At 45.2% G+C, this 16,992-nt stretch overlaps 1 long non-coding RNA gene across 1 annotated transcript in view; it reads left to right on the forward strand.

The window, feature by feature from the left end:
* The first annotated feature begins 450 nt into the window (after positions 1 to 450).
* The window catches only part of LOC117285021, a 26,542-nt gene continuing 10,000 nt past the window's right edge, over positions 451 to 16,992 (forward strand). Inside the window, exon 1 of the long non-coding RNA XR_004516027.1 lies at positions 451 to 517. This is a non-coding gene — a long non-coding RNA (uncharacterized LOC117285021). The remainder of the gene's footprint in view (positions 518 to 16,992) is intronic.

Here is a 16,992-nt window from a genome sequence, read left to right on the forward strand (position 1 = left end):
GAGGGCGCAAGAGCCCCGTGGAAGACGCTTCAAGCCGCCCCCATCTTGGCGTTAACCGAGGCCTGCGGGAATCAAAACACTGCTAGCGGGTGAGTGGGGGAGGCGCTGCAGTTATCTGATTGTCTTTTGCTTTCTTAAGAAGGGAAAATACCCCTTTTCACTAAATTGTAAGAGATACGCCACTCCGCTCGGGTGGTACTTGCTAATCAAACAGGCTACTAAATACAAACGCAATTAAAAGCGCCTCCTGGGGCCAGGGGCCCTCTGGGAAACTGACAGCAGGGTCGCAGCAGAACCTGGGTAGGCCCCCCTGCCCAGAAGAGGGGAGGTGGCTGTCGCTGGAGGAAAGGATTTGAAAGAGGAGAATGATGAGCGCTTCTGCAGGGCAGACACCTTCTGGAGGCTCACTGGATATGCAGCAGAACCCATCCCTCGGTGGTCAAACTAGGGAGCTGCTGATGACACACAGGAAGTCTGCAGAGCTTATGGAGGTATCAGAAGGGCGGCTATTTGTCAGGTACACCTGAATGAGCTAGATATGCAAATGATGGATGGATAGATGGATGGATGGATGGGTGAGTGGATGGATGGAGGGATGGATGGAGGGATGGGTGGAGAGATGGACGGAAGGATGGATGGATGGATGCTTGTTCAAGGCGTGCCTGGAAAACACTCTGAGCTGCACTGCTTTTAAGGCTTTTGCCCAACTGTGATATTTCAAAGAGGCAAATTACCCTCTTGGGCAACAATTATTCTTGCAACATCTTTGGCTATCTTGTTAGACAGTTCTGACAAGATGGAACATTCCTGAGAATTGTTTGATTGTGCAGGAAAATAAAAATGTCAGGCCCTTCGATCTGTGTTAGTTGGAGTGCTCTCCTGAAACCGGAAATGGGAGGAGACATCGAAGTAAGCGCACGTGATCTCCAGCCCTGGAGCTGAGGTAGAGGAAGTCCGCTGTGGGCTCTGCCTGCTCTCGTCTGCAAGGCTGGTGCTGAGAGAGCAGGAAGGATCAACTGCTCCAGCCTGGGGAGCCCGTGGCACCCTGATTTTGGACTTGAAAGATGAGTCCTCTGTAGACAGAAGTGGAGGAGTTTGGGACAAGGGCTCTGAGAAAGAGGGAGCAACACTGAAAAACAGCTCAAAAGGGTCAGAAAGAGGAGCATCTGCAGAGCTAGGCTTTGAGCTCTATTCCAGAAAGGTGACACACAGGGAAAGCATCGCTGTTTGTGATGCTGATGTGACTGAAAGAATTCAATCATCATCAGCAAAGCCAGGTGTGCGGAGTGGAAGAATTCAGTCAGGTGGAGTCTGTTTATCCCAAATGAAAAACTGATACCAGGCCGACTCTAGAAAGACTGTTCTATAGCACTGGGGTCTTAGGGTGGCCGAGGAGACTCTGGCCTGATGTGAACACCAGACAAGACATGTCCAAGGCCTACTCCTACTGCTCCATGAAATCTGATCTGCACCCTGGCGACTCGGAAGGGTGTCCATTCAGTGGGATACTTTGGGGCCAATTTGGCCCTAATGAGCAACAAGGCACAGCCAGCCTGTTCCCAGCTTATTACATAGCTTGAGACACAGGGGTCTGCTCTTCCTGGAGGATGGCTGTGGGTGCCCTTTGCCAGCTCTGAGGATGTGCACACCTTCCCCTCCGATCTCAGTTTCCTACAAACACCTGAAAAATAATCTACATCCATCACAGTCCACATCGGTTAGTCGCTCTGCTCCTCATCTCCCTAATGAGCAGCCCACAGGAGCTGGAAGGCGAGACTGAGCAAGGCCCAAGGGAAAGTCCCAGGAGAGCAGGGCCCTCTGCATCCCCAGCCCCTCCTTCCACATCTCCAGTCTGAGGAGCTGGTGTGTGGCAGAGGTAGAACAGGGGCCACCTTCCAGGGGATTCCAGAGCAAAAATGCTCCGCAATATGCATTTTCCAACTTCCACTACAAAGCTTGGGTTCTAGTGGGACTGAGAGTTCCTCTCTGACCTGTGGTTAGAAGAGTAAACGAAGGTTCCCGTTGGCAGCCCCAGAGGGTGAAAAAGTTTCCAGAACCTCTGTGTGTCTCAGCTCTCACTATCCAGTTTAATCTCAGCTATGTCAGTCTTTGATTTCTCCCTCTGCTCACACGCACTTTGGAGACAAAGTGTTTTGGACAACAGTCAATGTCCAAAAAGGCAATGCACAGAAATCCATGACAGCCATCGACAGAGTAGGCATCGTTTGTTAGGGGGACTTGTCTTATTTTATCCCTGCCGAATTTGGCATTGCCACCAGCTCTTTAAGTGAATGTACCAAGAAAGACACAGGGGTGAAAGGTATGTATTTATCTGTGTTGGGATTTAGAGACTGCGTCCTTGTGGCTTCCTGGATACTGTTCCTGCAAAGATGGAAAGGGTAAGAGGAAGTCTTCAGCTGCACAGTCAGGGAAGGGCCCTGTCTGGATTCCTTCTACAATCTTGCTCTCCACCTCTGTCCTTGTCCTGTCATGGAAGGAGCCACAGCAGCAGTCTGGCAGGTGTCCACAGGCCATGTGTGAAGCAGGGTAGCTGAGGATGAGGAACCCAGAGTGGTCTACACAGGGAAAAGACTAGGTCACTCACGTATCCTAGGACCAATGACTTGGCTGGCAAGGGGGGGAAGGCCGGCAGGCAGGCTGAGTCCAGAAGGTTTAAGAGGTTGGCACTTGGCTTTGCAAGGAGGTGGGAAGATTCAAATCATGGTCATGAGAATCTGTGGCAGATTAGCTTATGCATGTGAGAAGAAATTCAGAAACAAAAATGCTGGAACACAGTGTCTGGTGATCTTTCTTTCTTTCTTTCTTTGGATAATCAATTTTCAAGAAGAAAAGAGAGAAATTCAGCACTTCTGAAAAGCTGTGAGCACTGAGATCAGTCAGCTGTGTGTGACCTTGGGCCTTGAAAGGGGATCATAAGCTTCTCCCAGGGAAGAGGAAAGCTCTTTCTCAGGACAAAAACAAAGGCAACAAGACGTTTAAAAGTCAGAACTGGCTCTAAGCAGATAAATGGCTTGAACTTCCATATTTTTTTCAGCTTGGCTGTAGCAGTTCAGCTCAGCAGTGAACATTCCTGTCCTCTAAGGTCATGAGCAAAATGACAGCTGTCAGTGCCCTTATCCTGCTTCCTGTCTGAGAGCAGCCTGTCTTTCCGCAGACTTAAAAACAAGCCCCAGCTGGTCTGATAAAATTCAAATCCCTCTGAGATGCCAGAGCCGCTGGGTCTGCCATGCCACACAGAAAGTTGCTCCACAGATTTCTTTCTAACCAACTGAATAAACATTAATTTTGCAAATAGATTTTGCCTCCTTTTCCTAACCAGGATCTCTTCCTGCTCTCTGTCATCTGAGTGTGTGCTCTCAGAGCCCTTTTGGAGGTGGGGGCACACTAGATGTGAACAATGAGAGTTGTCTTGGTGCACTAGTGAATGTATGTGCCATTTTAATTATTTTGGTTACCTCTGTTGCTCCCCCTCCCCCTTTGCTGTCCTGCCCTGATCTTCTTAGTCTCTGTAAGTCTACTTTCTAGCTTCCTTTCATCTCTTCTTTAGTTTGTTTATTATTTTCAAAACTCATTTTAGGCTGCCTTTATAAGAGAAACTATGCAGTGCCTCTTTATGAGACTGGTTTATTTCACTTAAGAGGATAGTCTACAGTTCCATCTATTTTGGAGAAAAAGGTGTGATTTTGTTCTTATTGATGCCTGCATAATGTTCCACTGTGTATGTGTACTGCATTTTCTGCATCTGTCCAACTGTTCAAAGATATTTAGCTGGTTCCACAGCTTAGCTATTGTGAATTGCACAGCTACAAGCATGAACACATGGCATCACATTAGTATTCTGTCTTGATATCTGTTGGGAATGTCCCAAGGAGTGCTATACCTGGATGCAATGATGTATCTACTTTTGGATTTTTTGAGGAGTCTGTATGCAGACTTCCTTAGTGGTCACACTAGGTTATATTTCTACTGACTATGTAGAGGGATATCTTTTCCCCTGCATCTCTGCCAGCATTCATTGCCTTTTTGTATTCTTTTTGTTTTTGGTAACAGGGATGGAACTCATCACCTTATACTTGCAAGGCAGGTGGTGGAACCACTGGGCTAAACCCCCTGTCCCCCAGCCCTGCTTTTTGTATTTTTGATGACAGCCATTCCAAATGGGGTGAGATAGGATCTCAATGTCATTTTGTTCTGTACTTCTCTAATGCTAAAGGCGTTGCATACTTTTTAAATTTTTATTTTTATCAGACCATGTTTGCAGTGCATGATGATTATCTACATTTACCATGGGGATTTGGTACTTGGGCTGTACATGTCTTAATCCTTCTCTCATCTATTTCTTGGTCACTTGTACTTCTTTTGAGTTTTTTTTTTCCTGATTTATTTGGTCACTCATTCATTGAGTTGTTTAAAGTTTTTGGTGTGAAGATTTTTTGGGGAGTCTTTATGGTCATTGCTTGATGTTGAGCCATCAATTTTTGGTACTTGGTGCATTTTGACAGGAGAACCTTGTCCCTCTGTGTGGCACTCCATGTGGCTGCTGGAGCCACTCAGCAATGAGGACTAATCGCCACTTCGTATTCTTGCTGTTAATCTGCATCAGGAGAGGTATGTACCGGGTAAGCTCAGTTCTGTCAACTCCATCGGAAACCATCCAGGAAGCTAGGAGCACACACGCTGGCTGTGTGCATGTCCTGGAGGCACCGCCTCACTCCCACATGTGTTCCACAATTCAGTGAGCTGCCAGATGGAGATACAGGAGGTGCCTCACTGCCTTTCCTGGGTCTTCATGGAGTGTTGTAGGATTTGACAAAGGAGACCAGAGAGAGAGCAGAACCTGGGATTTCAGGTAGCAAAAGGGAGGAATTCTAAACTGCCATGAGGGTTCCCAAAGGAATCTAACTTATTAAAAGCAGGCCTTTGTCTTTGCCGTGAGAGAGACCTTCTACATGGCCAGTGAGATGGTACTGGACCTTTGCAGCAATTGCCAATGGCACTGTGCCTTTATTTCAATGTTTGTTGTCAGGATATAGAAATGCTAATGGACGTTTGGTCTTAAATATCACACACACACACACACACACACACACACACACACACACACTCCTTCCTTTCCAAACTATGCTCTTTATCCTAGGTGTTTTTGTCTGCTCTCGTGTGGTTGCTTGAACTTCTGGTACTATGTTGAATAAGAACAGAGAAAGAGTTGGGTGTCTTTACCTTCTATCTGATCTTAGGGCTGAAGTATTTGGTCTTTTATCATTTTTATGATGTTTGACATGGGTGTGTTATATGTGCTCTTTACCGGTGGAAGGAAATCCTCTACACACCCTTGTTGATTTCTGTGTGGTAGTTCTATGGTTCTGTCATTTGTCACAAGTGGAAGGTTGAAGTCCCCAACTATAACTGCAGACTTGCCTGTTTCTACTTTCACTTCTTGGTTATTGCTTCATCTGTTTTGGTGCTCTGTTTTTTGGTGCATGTACATGCATATTTGTGTTGTGTGTTTGTGTGTGTGCTTGTGAATGTATTTAAACTATGCCATTCTCCTTGTATCTTTCTTGCCACATAGAATATTTCCTTTTCATCTAACTGGTAAATCCCAATTTTTTCTTGAAAGGTCATTATTGTTAATGTGTGTGCTGATACATGTCTATCAAAATGGATTTTTAAAGTTGTAATGGATGGCAAGCATAACAGATTCAGTAGGAGAGAATTTAATCAAAATGGGCAGAGTTAGCAGAAAGCACAGCTGGGAAGCTTGAGGAGGGTTCCCACCCACAGTTCTCTATGTGCTGGCAGCAGTTTCAGAAATCCAGGTAATCTTGTATGCCTATGGCTCAGGAAAACACCTAAAGTTGGCTTAGATTGCTGGGCTGTCCTTCCTCCTGTCTAAACCAATCATTGTGGCCAGGGTGATTGAACACTGGACTTACCAACCAGATTCTAAACCAAACCCTGAGGTGTGACTGACTGGGCAGAGAACTGATTGATTCAAAAAGGGCAAAGTGGTGGTGAGGTGAATTTCTGAATGGAAAATATTATGGGAGGTAAAGAATAATCAAAGTTTTGTGCCGTATCCTGAAGTCCAGAGGCACTATCACCCACCCAAAGCAGAGCTCCCCTCTTCTGCACTTCGCTTATGAAGGATTTGAGTCTGCAGTGAAGCAAGAACAATGAAAAGCTGATCTGCTTCAAAGCCCTGGCTGTACCACTTCCCGAAAACCTTTAAAAAGAAGCATCGACACTTCATACCAGTTCCCTTGGTTCGCGTTGCTAAGACAAAAGGAGTGAAAGTAAATGCTTCTTTGCAAGGATGGGTGGATCGCCGTGTTTGGGAGTGCGTTCCCCACACCGGAAATGGAGCAGAAGGAAGAGGAAGGAAGCATGCTCTGAGAACGAGTCAAACGGAGCGGTGAGGCCGTTGGGAGGGCAGTGAACAGGAGTCGGACACACTTTGGAACGGAGCCGAGTGCCTTCAGCACGCTTCTAAGGAGGAACAAGTGACCACACAGAGCGATGCAGCCCGCAGCCCTGCCCTGCTGCCCCCACCGCCCTCCTCGTCTCTGCCCCTTGTGCTCAGCTGGGTCCGGATCCCCCGACCTTCAGCTCCGAGCTCGCAGCAGCCCTGACCGCTGCTGTGACCGGTGACCAGGGCGCTGAAACCTTCTGCTCCCGTGTCTCCCTCCACTTTGGCCCCGTGGAACTTCCCCAGGGCAGGGACTGCGTCTTATTGATCCTTTTGACTGTGGCATTCATTACAAAGACCCTGTGCCCGCTGTGACCTCGATTTTCAGTCCGGTGATGATAACAGCAGAGGTGGTGGTTTCCTCTGGTACATCCTCCTCTGGATTGAACAGGTGTGCCAGCCTGAGGCGCAGCTAGGCTTCCCCTCTGAAGGGTGGCTTCTTCCGGTGGCTGCTGCACACGCACCTGGTCACAGCCTGACAAACTGCTCCGAGTGGAGCAGGAAACACGTGAGCTCCGGCCCTTTGCTGTTCACTGTGGCCAGGCTCCCGGCTCCTGGGCAGGGCCCTTCTCCGTGCTGCAGCGTTGGTGGGGGCCCTTGCCGGACCCTGGGGGTAGTATTCTGCAAGGAATCCCTCAGTGACTGGGCCCCACGGCTGTGCCACGCCCCTGGTTTTCAGGGTTCCCTGGCCTGCTAACTGTGCCTGTCCTGTTACTCCTTTCTCACAAACGATCCTGACCTTGTTTATAATCCAGCTCGGAAAGAGCTTGGATCCCTGACTTCCTAGGCTGATTTGTGGGGCGTTGGAAAACATCTGGAATGGCTTTCCATAGTAGCAATTAGAGGAATTGCTACTCTCCCAGGAGCACCTCTCCAGCAGCTCACATCCACCCGGGCTGGGCTCCTGCTGCTGCTTTCCCAGTGTCAGGAATGAAGCAGCTGTCTGAGCTGTACAGTTCTGGCGATTCTGATTTTCTTCCTGCCTTTTCTCTTTTTTTCCTACAGAAGTCTTTACCTTCTTCACACTCTTCCTCAGTGTGAGGTTGAGATTCATTCACCTCAGGTAATCTGCACTTGCCAGCTGTTTCTCCGGCTTCCCCTGAGGTCAGTGACTTCACTGGAAATGTGCGTGATCTTTCAACATGTCCCCAAGTGGAGGGAAAGGAAAAAGCTTGCTCCTACAAACCAGTTTCCTGATGTGTCATGAAGCACACACTGGATGAAATGGGATCTCAGGACAGTCACTTCCAACGACTTCCTGCCCCTCTGCTTCCCTTCTTTCCATTTCAGTAGCCAGATCCTAAGTGTTGCTGCACAGAACACAGGTCTTTGGGGGCTGCACAAGCACCAGCTTCTGGAGGAAGACAGGGAGCAGGGGCAAGGCCCAGCCACCACGCCAGGCCCTGTCATTGTTCCCATCTACAGTTACCAAGTCCCAGTGGCTCCTCTCAGCCCTTCCCAGCCTCCTTCTGGCACACAGACTTTGGGTTATGGCCCTCAAAGAGAAGTGCTCCTCCCAGGGAGCTTCCAGTCCAGCAGGGAACCAAGACAGGGAAATACAGCAGTGAAACGCCTAAGTGTCTGTTAGGAGGGGCGAATCAGATGACTTTTCTAGTTGGAGTGAAAGAGAGCCAGAAATGCCTCTTTGAAAAGCAGCCAGTGCCACAGTTATATTTGGTGCATGGAACATTATTGAGCTTTTACAAAGGGGTCCCTGCATGCTGGGTGACAAACCCAAGCACAGGTAAGTTGGGGTACCTAACTTGGCAGCCCTGACATGGCGGAGAGGTGTGTAAATATCCAATTAGAGCATTCTGCCAGCAGTCCTGTGGGTAAGAGAAAGTAAGGACTGTCTATTACACATGAGAAATGTGGTTACTGTAATCTGAAGGGGTCTGGGAAGAGGCTCCACAGCTCTGTGTTGAGGATAAACAATAAATAAAATAACAGCTCAGTTACTGAAGCCTGGCGCACATCAGACATCACAGGGTCCACTTGCTTTTCACATGTTTCTCCTTTAATCGTGGCCATCTGTCCATGGCAGAGCTACTCCTGCTAGGCATATTCTACAGAGGGTAGAATTGTGGTTTTAATGTATTAAATGATCTTCACAGGTCATGCCGGATGTGAGAGGGGAAGCAGGATTCCGTCTTCTCCTTCCTACATCTCTGCAGTATCGAGTTTGAATCTAGAGCCTTGCCTGAGCTGCACCCTCACCTTTATTATTCATATTGATATTATTTTAACTTTGAGCCAAGCCTTGCTGAATTGCCCAGGCAGGCTTTGAACTCTTTATCTTCCTGCTTTATGCTCTGGAGCAGCTGAGAGGATGGGCCAGTGCCACCACAGCCAGTTGTCACCTGCTCCTCAGAGATCTGCCTGCAGCCCTGTCAGAGAGACTGGGTGTCCTGGTCTGCCTGGGGCTGGGGTTTCATTGGTGTTTTTGTGTTTTGGTTTTTGTTTTGGGTACTGGGGATTGAACCCAGGTCTTTGTGCTTGCAATGTAGGCAGAAGAACCACTGAGCTAAACCCCTGGCCCAGGGCTGGGGTTTGAGAAATGGAAAAACTGGGGTTGTAGCTCAGGGGTGCAAAGGCAGGTCCTGAAAAGCTTCCCAAGCTGATGCTTTACCCGTGGTCATGGATGATATTCTAAAAGGAATATTTTTTCTTGAGAAACAGGAGTGAAGAAGTGAAATTCCATGCATTAAAAAAGTAATCAAAATAGTGAAAAATAAAACCACAGACCAGAAAAATGAATGTTATAATTTGTGTGACATGTATCACACCAGGTGAGAGAAAGCCCCACAAAATCAGAGCTCCAGCGTATTCACTGGTTCCCCGAGCCACACATATTTACCCACTGACCAATAAAGAAATGCAGCTGATTAGATAAAGTAGACCCAATTCGTGGAGGTGCTGGAGTACATAATAACAATTTGAAAGGTTTTCTTCCTTTGTAGGACTTTGGCCAATGGTTTTTGAATAGAAGATTGGTGTAAGTTTTTCAGAATCTAAGAGTAGTTTGGCGTACAATGCACACCATATCTCACGGCCAAGAAAGATGGCAAGACTGCAGAAATGGGCCATGTAGGGCCTCTGCAGCAAGAGAACAAAATACGATGGAAGCTGTGCAGTCCCTGAGACATGTGTTTGAGAGGGTGTCCCCAGGAGGTGTCCCAGAATCACTGGGAAATGAGGCCTGGAACCTGGACAAGAAGAGAGAGATCTAAATCCAACACAGTGCAGTGATGAGACTTAGTAAGGTCGAGGAAGACAGTGGTGGCATCATCAAGCTTAAATGATACAAAAAGGGCAGATAAGCAACCTGAGCAATGGGCAAGGTCTTCGGTGGCTATCGGGATTTGGGAGAAAGTTGTCTATCTAAGGAGCAAATCAGAGAGGGGAGGGGAGAAACAGTAAAACACACTCGAGTGTTTTAAAAGGAGAGAAAAGAGAGTGATAACAGAAAAAAATAAGAATGCTTCTTTCTTTTTGTTTTCAGAATAGAGACTTCCAAAGTAACTGAAGAATAAGAAATCAGCCAAAAGCACATAGGTCTTGGAGGAAAGGGATGAGAATGGAAAGGAAGCTGAAAGGGAAGTAGATCTGTGAAGAAAGGAGTTTCTTCCTCGGGCCTTAGGAGGAAGAGTGTATTGAGATGGGGAGAAAGTTTGAGGGGAAGGAAAGGAAAGGGTATTGGAATTCTCGGTGGTCTTTCTGAAGTTATAAGTCATTCTTCGTAAATGAATGAGCAGATCAACAGCCTTTTTCCAGTAGGAGTATTCTTGGGAACCCTTGAATTAGTTCATGGAAGAGACCGATTAAATATTTACTGACTGAAGGAATTGGGAAATATACATAAACCAGGAGGATTCACTCAAAGAGAGGGGGCACGGGGTCCTATGGGAAGTGGGCAGGATAAGTGGCTAACAGGTGTTTTGTGGCATTCTGACCCAGCCAGGCCCGGTACGAGTGCCTAGTGCTGCATGTTAGAACCGAGTAATGCTTCCCAACAGTGCTCACGAGGCCTGGAACCAAGAACGGAATCTGGAGAGGAGAAGGACATGGCAGGTGACGGAGAGAGCAGGGATAGGAAATACTGTTTCAACAGCAGTTCTTCCCGTGGTTCTGCTAGCAGACTCTCCGAGAATGATAATGTGGAAAATGGGAAGGGTTTAGAAACAGAGCTGGAGATGAGACCAAAGTGAAGATTTAGTGGGAAAGAAGACATGAAATGTGGAAAATAAAAGTCTGCTTGGGTATTTTAAGGTCAAATGTATTAAGGACATGCTTGCTAAGATTTCTTAAACTTAACATCCTCTTAAGGAGATAAATATCAATTTCATTCCCCCTATTGCAGAGGAGAAAACAGATGTACAAGGGTTGAGTAATTTGTTCAGTCATATAGCTTGCAAATTTAAAAACAGGAAGTGGCCCTCTATTGGCCTAATTCCTGGGTTTGAATAATACAGTGCAACATTTCCTTTGTACAAAAGCACAATTGAAAAAGCATGGCTTTAGTGATGGTGATATCTAACAGTGTTTATATATTAGTGATTGAAGGGAAGTTAAGGTAATGGTTAAAAAAATTTATCTCTAGATATTAGATAGTGAACGATAAAAGTATTGAGACTTTTTGGTTCAGTTGCCAGGTAAACCCAGGCCTACGGGTTCTCCCAGACACCTTCCTTCCCTTCCTGAGTGTGTGCATGCACAGACTGGCGTACATTCCCAGAAGCCTAGCTGGCGTCTGTGTTTGGAAAAGACACATAGGAGCCATGAAGCCTTTTCCTTTCCCTGTCCATTCCCGCTGGGTTCCCAGGCAGAATCAGTTACACTTCAGATGCAGCAAAACGTCGTTCCTCCTCACAACTGAACGGATTCTTGGAAACATAGGGACTAAATGTAACCTTGGCTCTCTGCTTTCTAAGTCAACTGCTTAATTGGGAGATGACCGCTTATTGGCAATTAACTTGAAGTTTAACGAACCTTGTACTTCCTTCTCATTAGCTGGATTGTCAGGGAAACTCGTCTTACTGAGTATATGTCCTGGGCAGACGCACATTGCCAAGAGATACTTGGAGTTTTCATGGACTTGTCAAGACACTCAGAGCCTAGAGATTGATGAAGTTCTCTCTATGATAGGTCAGATAGGATTCATCAAAAGGGAGAAGCAGCCCCAGAGTCATTACTTATCCTCACCTTACAATAAAGAGACTGAATCACAGAGGGGCTGATGTTGGCTTCCCATAACTGTTAGGCTACTTTTAGCTAAAGCTGACACGTAAAACATTTTAATTTTTTCAGCTGTGAAGACCACAAGAGAGTTTTCCACAGCTGAGTTCATTTTTCACCTCCCTTTTTATTTCATAACAGGGCTGCTATGCACACGAGCACACTGCCACCCAGGAACAGACCAACCGTGCCACCTTTTAGTACAACAAGGTGATCCCGGGGGCTGTGCGCAGGCTGTGCTGCAGAAGTGGTGGCATGGGGTTGCTTCTGAGACTTCTTTAAGAGAGAAAATACTTGCTCACCTCTCCTCTGCCACCCTTTCTTTGCTCTGAGTGTGAGTTGAATGGCGGGTTTTAGAAGGAAATTTGATTATGAGGGTATTCAGGGAATAGAAGCCTAATATAGAGGACCAAATATAGACAACATTTGGCTGCTGCAGTGACCTCATCTGTTTAGAAGTCAGGGGTCCAGGTGGTTTAATGGGGGCCTTCAAAGTCGGGGGCTGGAGGAGATGCTTCAGGTCATCTCTTAGGTACCCTGTGGGAAACATGATGGATTAGACAAGATTCAGATGCTCATTTTTCCCATGGTGAAAATACCATTCATAACTGCTATACATTGAATGTCTATCCCCCTTCAATTCATATATTAAAATCTTAACCCTTACTGTGATACTACTAGAAAGTGGTGACTTTGGGACATAGTCAGGTCCATGAATAGAAAAACATCCATGAATAGAATTAGTGCCCTGATGAGAAAGGTATCCTTTTTCCACATGAGGACACAATAAGTTGGACATCCATGAACTAGAAAGCAGGGTTTGGTTGGCAGACACCAAATCTACCAACGCTTTGACACTAGACTTCACATGAACTATGAAATTCCAGAATTTAGAGAAACAATTTTTTGCTGTGAAGAAGAAGGAGAAGGGAAAGAAGAGGAAAAGGAAAGAAGGAGGAGGATGAGGAAGAAGAAGAAAGAGAAGAAGGAAGTGGAGGAAAGGGAGGAAGAAGATAGATTTTGGATGCTGCGAGTAGCACTGCTCCACTGGTTCTAATGTTTCTACCTCAAAATGTCTTAAGCACAAGAGAGAAATTAAACCTTCATTGGAGCAGCTATTTTCTAAGTCTCGTTTAGTCACAGCAGAACCTGATGCTAATGAGCTCTATTTGAGCTTGACTTTCTACCTTGGAAACACCCTCCCATGGTCATTCTGACCTCTAGTGTTTGAGTCAATGCTGAGATTCTTTGTCTTTCTACCTAATTTTCCCAGGTGATAGCAATCTTGAGGACAAGTGTAGGAGTCCCGGAACCTTTGTAAGTCTGACATGTTATCTTCTTCCAAGTCTTTGGATGTTCTGTACTGTTTAGAAATTAAAGAAAATTAGAATTTTTTGGAGTCAGGTATATATTGAAAATTAAGATTCTTCCTATTTGGAGCCTCTCATGCTTCTCGGGATATGTAAAATAATCAGCATTTTCCCCAGTCTCTGGGGAATAACACTTCCAGGATTTGGTGGCTCTTCTGGTTTGGATCTGAAATATCTCCAAAGCTCATATGACTCAAAGACTTGATCCAAAAATGTAGAATTTGTAGGGGTGCAGCCTTTTCAAGGTGATCAGACCACGGTGGTTCTAATTTAATTAGTGGAGTCGGTGACTGGAGTTGAGCATGTGAAGGACATATTTTGTCCCTAGCTCCTTCCTCTCTCTGGCTCTCTTTGCTTCCAGTCACTGTGGGGTAAACAGCTTTTTCCACTACCTGGGTGTTCGTTCAGCCTTGCCACAAGCCCAGAAACTACAAAGTCAAGTGACCATGGACTGAATCTTCTAAAACCATGAGCCTGAATAAATCTTTCCTCCCTTAAACTGATTTTCCCCCCAGGTATCTTGCCACAGTTTCTGAAAGCTGACACAGTGATTCCTCTAGAAACCCTAAGATTTATTGATAAGCAAAACCAATTCAATTTTGACCAAAGAAGGCATTTGAACATGTGACACATCCTCCTGTTGTGGGCCACTTGCAAGTTCTAGATTGGATCACATGCCACAAGCAAATTTGCAACATTCTAGATTTTTTTATGTGGAGATGTCTCAGTAACCATGGCGGTGTGGGGTTGAGGATGATGATTTCCTTGATGATTGGCACAGAACAAGCCAGTGAGGACAAAGGAGTTCAAAGAAGAGAAGGAAAAGAAAGGAAAAAGGAGAAAGAGGAAAAGGAGAGAAGATACAAAGAATGAAGAGAAAAATGTATGTACAACTGTCTAAATGGTGATGTGTGCATATTTTTAGCTGAGAGAGAAAACTTCTTTATGAAAATTCTACTCTCCTCCATTTATGACTCAGATTCTCTCAGCTGCTACTACAGTTTTACTAATGAGAATGCTTTCTTATGTGTCAACATTCCAGTGCCTCCGTTCAGTTAATCTCCCCACTCAGAGTTCAGGCTGCTGCTGGTTTGAAAAGGCCTTGGGCCATTGACCAGACAGAGTACTTGGCTTTCATGCTCCAGTCTGTGTTTTCCCATTTGTTATCTTCCCACTATGGAAGTGTCTGCAGCTTCCTTGTACTCCTGAGGTTAGAGCCCTCATGATGGGGAACAGTGGAGAGGGAATGGTTTCTTGGGAAACCTTTCAAGATGTGTCCATTTCTGTGACTCATTGGGAGGCCCTGGGACAGCTGTGCTGGGAGAGAGAGATGATTGCCTTCTCTTCAGGCTCTGCCCCTGGAATATCTTGGTTGAAGAAAGACAGGAAGACTCAACCCAACCCTCTCCCCCACCCTTCTGTCAGGTATTGGAGCTCATAAGCTCATGGAGCCCAGAGAGGCCCGAGAGGTCGCCAGCTGTCACATGAGCAGGAAGGGGCAACGTTAATGGATGGTCAGCATCTCTCCAGCTTAACTAGAGCCTGCAAGCAAGAAGGTAACTCCGACCTTCACAGCAGCTTCTCTGTGGAAGACATGTATGAGGAAAACCAAGGTTACTTTAAGAAATACACTTGATTGGGGCACATTCACATATCATACACTTTACCCACTTAAAATTGTACAATTATGATGATATCAGATCCAGTTTTTCTAACAAACTTTCACCATCCAAGTCTGGCCCAAGGGAGGGTGAGCACTTATTCAGGTGATACCATACTGCTCCAAACATGTCTGGACATTCTTAGAACACCCTGTGGAGCTTCTGGCAGATTCTCTGGACTCATCCTCTGGACTCATGCTGCATCTTTACCTGTGAGGGTGGAGTTACTTCTCTGGAAACAGACAAGTGTGTGCAGAGCTAATTCTGCTGAATAAAAATCATGATCAAGCTATGTAATTATGTTTGTAGTCAAAATGTAGAGGTAGTTTTAACATCATTATTTTCTTTTGTGACTTGCAAATAGGTCTGACTCTTTCCTGCTAGCATTGTTAGATTAGTGGACCAACTCTGCTGTGGATAGAATACATCAGTTTTTCCTATATAGTCACACATATTTATGAAAATTATGTCTTTAGTAGGAAAAGAGGGTTGGACAGAACATTGAATCAGAAAATGGGGGTTGGGGTAAATTCAGATCCTCACTAATGTAGTTTGACCTCTGTGTTTCCATTTCCGTCCCTGAGGATGAGCCTATTCTATGTTAGTGAAGATGACACACGCGACCCTGCTTTGTAAACACCAACTTGAAAAATTCTGTGTGCACGACAAGGTAATTATCTAGGTGAAAAATGGTCAGTGTTAATAATTCAAGATAATATATCTTGGGGAGTTGAGAACCAGAAGTGTGAAGGGTCAGAAGTAGACTTTGTTTGGAGTCGTCAATCTCTAATAGGACCAGGTCTGATAAAGAAACCCATGCATCTTTTCTGGCTTAATAAGCTTGATTCGTTTGTCCTTACAAAGCCCTTTGGTTCTTTCAGCGCACACTTTTTAGGGTTTCATTCTTTCTCCTCCTCACCTAACTAAGCTCCTTCAGGCTTCATATTTCAGCTTAACCACCTCTGCCCCATACATTATTTTGTATTTACCTCCTCCAAAAACCCAGTAATGTCCTCCCGAAGATGGTTCCATAACATAATATTTCTCTTCTATGCAAATCTTTTTCTATTTACAGTTATTATCAACATTTGTTAATATCTCTCTTCTTAACTAGATAATATTTTCCATGGTGGTAGGAAATGTATTTATTTAGAACACACTACATTTCTAATAAGAATTAGATGCATAGAAATACTTGCTGACTCCTGTGTTTATAACATGACTCTTTCTAAATCTTCATGTTTTTTGATATCTTTGACAGAGGAGTTCATTCTTTACTTTTCTAAGATATATCATGGGTAGTAAAATTAGAGAGGAGATCTTAAGTTTATGTCCACATTCTTCCCAGGATAAAACTGAAGTATAAAAAAAAAAGCAGTGATGTGCCACATGTCAGTGAACTAACTGGTGGTAAAAGCTGCACCAGAATTTAATTTTCCTGACCCCTAATTCATTGTTCATTTTACTATAGCATAGTCTGTGATTAAGCGCTTTGAAAGAATTTTGAGCCACAAATCTGTGTGAGTCTGAATTAGCTTCAGACATGTGCAAAACAAAGATTCTTGTTGTATTTTTAAGGACTGAGGTTTATTTCTGTCTTAGTTAAGGTCTGAAGAGACTAGCATTTGGAACCAGAGTTTTCCTATCTTTTACTCTTTCACCCATGGCTTTAGGTCCCAGCTTCATCTTATACCTGTGAGGCCATTTCAGCCTACACCTGGGGAGAAAGAGGAACTCTAGAACAGGCTCTCTGGCTAAGGACATTTTCAGGAAGCCATGATCAGCACTTCTGCTCACATCCTGGGGGCAAAACTCATCCTGTGACCACAGCCAGCTCCAGCGGAGGCAGGAAAGCAGTGCTCATCCTTAACAGCTGTGTGCTCACCCGAACAGACCTGTCACTGAGGAGGATAAGAGGGGCTAGCGCCCACAAACCTTAGACTTTAGAGGGTGTTTCCACTTTATTCCTTTCTCTATTCTTTTTAAATCTCAGAGTAGAATTTTACAGGTCTAGGAAAAAGTTTTAAAAATTTTCACAATACGTTGAATCCTCTCATATGCAGGTAGAAAAGTCAAGAGAGGCACACAGTCTAGAGTGTCACCCTGGAATTGACTCAGGGATTTGGTAGGTATGAAACTGAAAATTTGCAGCACCAGTCTTGTGAGATATTGCATTCATTTAAGCATTAACTCATCAATTCATCTGTTCAGTGTCTGAACACCTGCTGAGTGCCCC

The sequence above is a fragment of the Fukomys damarensis genome, unplaced genomic scaffold (genome assembly GCF_012274545.1).
Source record: "Fukomys damarensis isolate Sample0158 unplaced genomic scaffold, DMR_v1.0_HiC HiC_scaffold_5, whole genome shotgun sequence".
Classification (NCBI taxonomy): Eukaryota; Metazoa; Chordata; class Mammalia; order Rodentia; family Bathyergidae; genus Fukomys; species Fukomys damarensis.